Genomic DNA, 6610 nt, shown 5'->3' on the forward strand with positions numbered 1-6610 from the left:
AGGGGGAGAGGGAGGGGGAGAGAGGGAGGGGAGAGGGAGAGAGAGAGAATGGTTAATGTTAGAAATAAAGATTCACAGATCCCCTTCTCAGGTTTATTATTGTTTTATATGAATTCAAATCTGAACAGCCCAAGTAGAGCATTATATTATCTTCCCCAAGGTAGAGAACATCACATTAATTTTGTGATGTTTTGAGACTTCATAACTTAAATATACTATAACATTATGGAATCCAATGCTCTGGATTGTGGAGAAGGGTTGTGCCTCAAAGAAATTTTTGTAGCTGCCAAAATACTTTTTATGTGAAGGACAAAAATACTCAACTTATCTAAAGTTTGTCTATTAGCTGTTTAAATTTTCATATCTAAGTTTCATAAACCTAAGTGGATGTGTTAAGTGTTAACATTCAGTTTTGAGTAGGAAAAGATAGATCATTACTTTAAGTTAATAAATTTAGATGGCAAGAACATATAGAAATGTGCAGTGACTGAATTTGCATTTTTAAGACTATAATTACTTTCTACCCCCCAATTGCTATAGCAGTATGTAAGACATGCTGGCAATTTTCAGAAACACAACAGAGATCATCCATTCTGTGCTACTTTTTCTTTAGGTATAATATTCAAGTCCATAATGATTTTGCTTATAAACTGACAGTCAAATTAGTTCATACATGGATCAAACTTTTGGTCTTGTTATAACTTCAAGCAAGTTAGAGCTTGGAGCTACATATAACAAACGTACAATAGGGCAGCCAGATAGCTCAGCAGACTAAAGTCCCTGCTTAGGCAGAGTGCAGGGACTGGGATTTGATACCTGGCACCACAAGCCATGCCGGTCCCACTCCCGGAGTGCACTGAGCTGTTGAGACTGGGTGTGGTGGCATGTGCCTGTAATCCCAGTGCTTGGGAGACTGAACACAGGAGGATCACTATGAGTCCAATCTATGTAGTGAGATCCTATAGACCTTGTATTAAATACATTTTTAAAAAGTACAGTAAGGGCCGACCAAATAGCTCAGTAGATTAAAGTACCTGCAAGCAGGTGCAGGGGCCACAAGTTTGATCCCTGGGCCTGCTGTGCCAGCCCCACCCCAGGGCACACTGAGAGGGCAATTGAGACTGGAGGTGGTGGCGCACGCCTGTAATCCCAGCTCTTGGGAAGCTGTAAACAGGTGGATCACTATGAGTCCAATCTAGTAGTGAGACCCTGAACACTCTATAGACCCTTCCCTAAAATACAAAAAAAAAAAGTACAATAAAAAGCCAACTAATAAAAAAAAAATTTAAAAACTACTTTGGGACTACTTTAAAAATTCATCAGAGGTTGGCTCTTTTCCCTAGGGTCTTGTACCTTATACAGATTGATGTCGTCATTTTTCCCCTTTTGCCATCTCAAGTCTAGTTGGCTTATTTTGAAGATAATATTTCAATACCTCAATTGTAGGAGAACAGAATACCATTTGCTTGACACAGAGAATAACAGCTAAATTTACCAATTACAGGACCCGTTCAGGCATTGTTGAGAGATAAGTTATCCTGTCACAACTACGCCTCCGTTGCTTTGCAGCACACCCCAAATCAACCCACTTCAGCTTCTGAACATTTGCTTGGGAACACTTGTTGGATGAATATTCAGTGAAACGCTTGGATACAGCTCATACCAGAAGGTCAGATCGCTGCGGCTCATCTCCGAATGCTCCTCGAGACATTCTACCCTTCTGTTAACGCTACATGCTTCTGCGCTCGGATATCCAATGCAGCGGCAGACAAGGCCAACCCAGAAGGCTTTGCTTCAGAAAATATGATCCTGCAGTGACATGCCCGACGCTGAGCTTCTGGTCTTTCAAAACTTAGGCTACTGCAAATGGCGAGTTTCTCGAAAGAGTAAATAAGATAGCCACAGACACTGAAAGGCAGGCCTCACCTCAACTTTACAACCGACCTTCTCCAATACCATCTTTTCCATTTTCATCAAGTGTGACACTAAACCTATAGTGGGTTCTTCAGATAAGACATTTCTTTCCTCTTGTATTGGCTTTCCGGCCAAATAAAAGCTGTTCATTCCAACACACCCAAGGTGCTTGGGCTATGCCTTCATTCCAGACAGGAGGAATCTGTCCAGCACATTCACAGGTAGAGAAAAATCTCTCCACATAGAAGGCAAAGAACTGAATGAGACAAAGATCTTCTACATCCAAGTCCCTCGGCTTGCAGTCATTCCGAGGCCATTATCACGCGCAACTCAATTAGTCTCAAGCCGCAGGCCTTTGGCTGACAACTCGCCAACTGTTCCAGCAGGGCATTCAGCTGGTGTAGCCGTTGTGGGAGTCAGTTGTCAGTACTCCTGTCATCTTGGTAGGGACTGCGGCTCCTCGGTGGGACCCCCTCCCTGGGGCTGCTCTCACTTCCATAGCTCTGGGGCCGATGTCACCCTCCTCTCCGTAGGGGGCTGAAGAGAAGGGGGCCAATAGCCTTTCTTACACATGATAATATACACGAATGTATCTTCTTTGAAGAGGAATCTTGACACTGCCAAAATTAATTCAAAATTAAAGGTGGGTGTACTCTGACATGGTAAGCACTTCATTACTTGTTCATGTGTTCATACAAAGATGTATATGTTACATATGTTAAGCTCTTCTTTGAAGCATTGTTACAAATACCCCAAAGACTAAGAATCCCAAGTGTCTAGTAATGAGGATCTGGTTAAAGAAACTACAGAGCAAGTATGCAGTGACATCCTAAATGGTGGTTAGGAAGAGGAAAATCTACATGAACTGAGAGCAAAAGAAACAGAGGCCAACATAAGCTACATGTTTAAAATCAGGTTCTCCAGATCTGGGCGCGGTGGTGCACACCTATAATCCCAGCACTCAGGAGGCTGAGGCAGCAGAATTGTGAGTTGGAGAAGGATTTTTTTTTTCTTTTTTCTTTTTGGCTAGCTCAGGCTGCCTTAAGGGCAGGTCTGGTGAGTTTGTGGAGCTGGGGATTGAACCACAGTCCCCTGCACCTGACGGACTTTGCCCAAGCAGGTGCTTTAAACAACTGAGCTAATGCGTAAGCTCCCAGGATCGTCGTGAGTTCAAGACCAGCCTGGGCTAGGAAGTGAGTTCAAGGCCAGCTTGCCCTTGCACTTGCCAGGCAAGCACTTACTCTACTGAGCCATCTCCCTGGCCCAAGGCCAGCCTGAACTGCAATGGTGAGACTTTGTCTCAAAAAGCATAAATAAATAAATAAATAGAATTTTTAAAAGCAAGGTATAGGAAAAATGCAAATGAAATGATTCCAAGTGGATTCTAAAACTTCTAAAAATATATGTAGCTGAGTATGGTGGTGTAAACCTGTAGTCTGAGCTACTCAGGAGTCTGAGGTGGGAACCTACGGGCTCAAGGCCAGCCTCAGGTCACAGTGACACACATCTTTTAAAAACTATATGTGAAAATATGTATGTATGCGAACATAATCAAGAGCCAACCAGATAGCTCAGCGGACTAAAGCACTTGCTTAGGCAGAGGGTTGGGGGGTTTGATCCCCAGCGTGCCGTTCTGGCCCTGCCCCCGGGATGCGCTGAGACGGCGATTGAGACCAGTCTCAATGTGGTGGGGTGCACCTGTAATCCTAGCACTTGGGAGGCTGAACACAAGAGGATCACTAAGAGTCCGATCTCTGTAATGAGACCCTGTAGACCCTGTACTGTGCTAAATACAAAAAAAAAAAAAAAAAAAAAAAAAGGAACATAATCAGACTGTTACAAAGACCCCAAGGAAGGACCTTGAAAGACTGAAGGTTATGAAAGGGAAGGCTTCCACTTTCTATACATGTTATTATTTATTTTTAAACATATTTTGAAATTGTTTTGAGTTTCAAAGATAAAGTTCCCATATACTCTCTGTCCAGTTTAACATCTTACAAGCCCAGGATCATTCCATTTATCAGGGGCTGGGGAGACAGCTCAGTAGAATAAGTGCTTGCCTGGCAAGTGCAAGGGTCTGAGTTCAGTCTCTGGGACCAAAAAAAAAAAAAAGAAGACATGAGCACCACGCACTATTTTGAACACATTTTATTCAGGTGTTTTTCATTGATTTTTTTTTTTATTCTGTCCCACGGTTCTGTCCAGGACACCGCATAACATTTAGTGGGTAGACATATGAACTATATTTTGAGAACAGATTTTTTTTTTCTTTTGAGACAGGATTTCACTGAATAGCTCAGGCTGTCCATCTCACTTGTAGCCCTGGCCTCGAACTGTCAATGATCCTCCTACCTCAGCCTCCCAAGTGCTGGGATTAAAGGTATGCACAAACATGCCTGGCCATATTTTGCTTTTTGAGACTAGAAGTAAATGTTTAAAAAGATAATAGGAGGCTGAGGCCAGGGCTTGGTGGTAGAGCACTTGTTCTGCATGAATAAAGCTCTGGGTTCCATCCCCAGCGCGAAGTTAAAAAAACAAAAGGTTAATAAAAGTTTTTAAAGATAATCATTAGGAAGCATCTCTTTCAGTATCTTTAAGGCTTGATTTACTGCTTCTTTCCCCTGATGTTATCAAGGGTTAATTTATGGGTTTAATTCAACCTGAGACCCTACAGGTACAAATTCCCAAATGTATCATTTGTAAACTCATTTCTATCACATCTTTCTGTCTTCATTCAGATTATATATCATACAAGTACAATTTTCCATGAATTAAATTCAATCACCGATTCATCAAAATACTGCAAAAAGCAAAAACAAAATAGAGATCCCGTCTCTTTCTCGGTGCTGCCTCCAGAGGTGGCAGCCATCTCCCACTTGGCACCACAGCGGCCCTCAGACCCCTCGTGAAGCCCAGGATTGTCAAAAAGAGGACCAAGAAGTTCATCCAGCAGCAGTCAGAACGATGTGTCAAAATTAAGCACGACTGGCAGAAACCCAGAGGCATCGAGAGCAGGGTGCGGAGGAGGTTCAAGGGCCAGATCTCGATGCCCAGCATGGGTCATGGAAGTAACAGAGAGACCAGGCACAAGCTGCCCAGCGGCTTCCGGAACTTCCTGGTGTACAGCGTTAAGGAGCTGGAGGTGCTGCTGATGCGCGACGCGTCTTACTGCGCACATTGCTCACTATGTCTCCTTTTAAAACCACGAGGCCATCATGGAAAGAGTAGCCCAGCTAGCCATCCGGGTCATCAAACCCAATACCAGGCTGCACAGTGAAGAAAACGAATAGACGGTCTGCGTGCATGTTTATTTGTGCTTCAGTAAAACCACAAAAAAATGCAAAAAAAAAAAAAAAATAGATTCAAGAATAGTGCATATAGCATCTCTAGTCCACCTTTTTTTATCTTTTGAAACTATCAGATCGTTTCAAATGATAGTAATTGTACATACTAAATGACACCAAAATTACTCAGTAAAAAATTAAATGAAATATGATTCAGCAAAACTTTTCATAACTTTTACTGTTTGAGATGACTAGTCTATTGTTACAAATTAGAAACAATTTTAAGTCTACAAATTAAATTATGTATTTACAAACCTTGGATTCTTTTTTTTTTTTTTTTGATGGAACCAGGGATTGAAGTCAGACCTTGACAGGGAAGTGCTTATTCTACTGAGCCATCTCCCCGCCCCTAAATTATGTATTTAAATATGTTACATTGTTAAAGCTTTAAACTCTGTCTCCCCTACCCCTCCACTATTCAATTGTCTCCAAGTCCACCAAATTTTATTTATTAAAATCATTTTATTTATTTGGCCCAGGTTCTCACTATGTAGCTTGGACTCAACTCATAGTGATCCCCCGTCTCAGCCTCCCCAGTGCTGGGATTACAAGTATGTGCTGTCACGCCCAGTTCCAGGGCCAGCACTACACCAGCACAGCATGCAGTACCAGGAATCGAACCCCATTCCTTACACTTGCCAGGTGGCAGGTACTTAAACCACCAAGCTACCTCCCCAGCCCTCCACCAAATTTTAAAAAAACGAACTCAAGTTTTTTGCTTTCTTTTCCATTTTAAGTGAGTTGTTACAGCTTGACACGGTGGTGCATGCCTCTAATTCCAGCACTTGGGTGGCTCAGGCAGGAGGACTGCTGCAAGTTTGAGGTCAGCCTGAGCTACGTAATGAGTTCAAGGGCAGCCTGGACTACATAGCAAGACCCTGTCTCAAAAAGTGTGGAAAGTCTCAGTGGCACAATGCCACTGGCACAAGCTCAAGGTCCTGAGCTTGATTCCTCATACCAAAAAAAAAAAAAAAAAAATTAAGGTTTCATTCAAAATGAAAGTGTACTTCATTTCCGACAATTGTGTTTCACTTGATAAGTCATTTTGACTCAGCCTCCCCAGTGTTGGGATTACAGGGATGCGCCACCATGCCTGGTTTTGGGGCTGGCACAGTGCATCCGGGGTTCTGGGGCCTGCCAGCATGTAGTACCAGGCATTAAACTCAGGACCTTGCACTTGCCAGGAAGGTGCTTAGACTGCCAAGCTATCTTCTCTGCCCTGTAGTTTACTTTCAGCTCTGTGGAAAACAGGTGTTAGCTATTGTTCTTTGTATTGTCAAAAAAATTTACAATCCACAAATCCTATTTTCCTCCACTACTCTCAAAACTATGGAGGAAACATTATATAACTA

At 42.6% G+C, this 6610-nt stretch overlaps 1 pseudogene; it reads right to left on the bottom strand.

The window, feature by feature from the left end:
* Positions 1-1498: 1498 nt before the first annotated feature.
* Positions 1499-2353, bottom strand: LOC101574934 (annotated as a pseudogene).
* Between the last annotated feature and the right edge of the window lie 4257 nt (positions 2354-6610).

The sequence above is a fragment of the Octodon degus genome, unplaced genomic scaffold (genome assembly GCF_000260255.1).
Source record: "Octodon degus isolate 3935 unplaced genomic scaffold, OctDeg1.0 scaffold00077, whole genome shotgun sequence".
Taxonomy (NCBI): Eukaryota; Metazoa; Chordata; class Mammalia; order Rodentia; family Octodontidae; genus Octodon; species Octodon degus.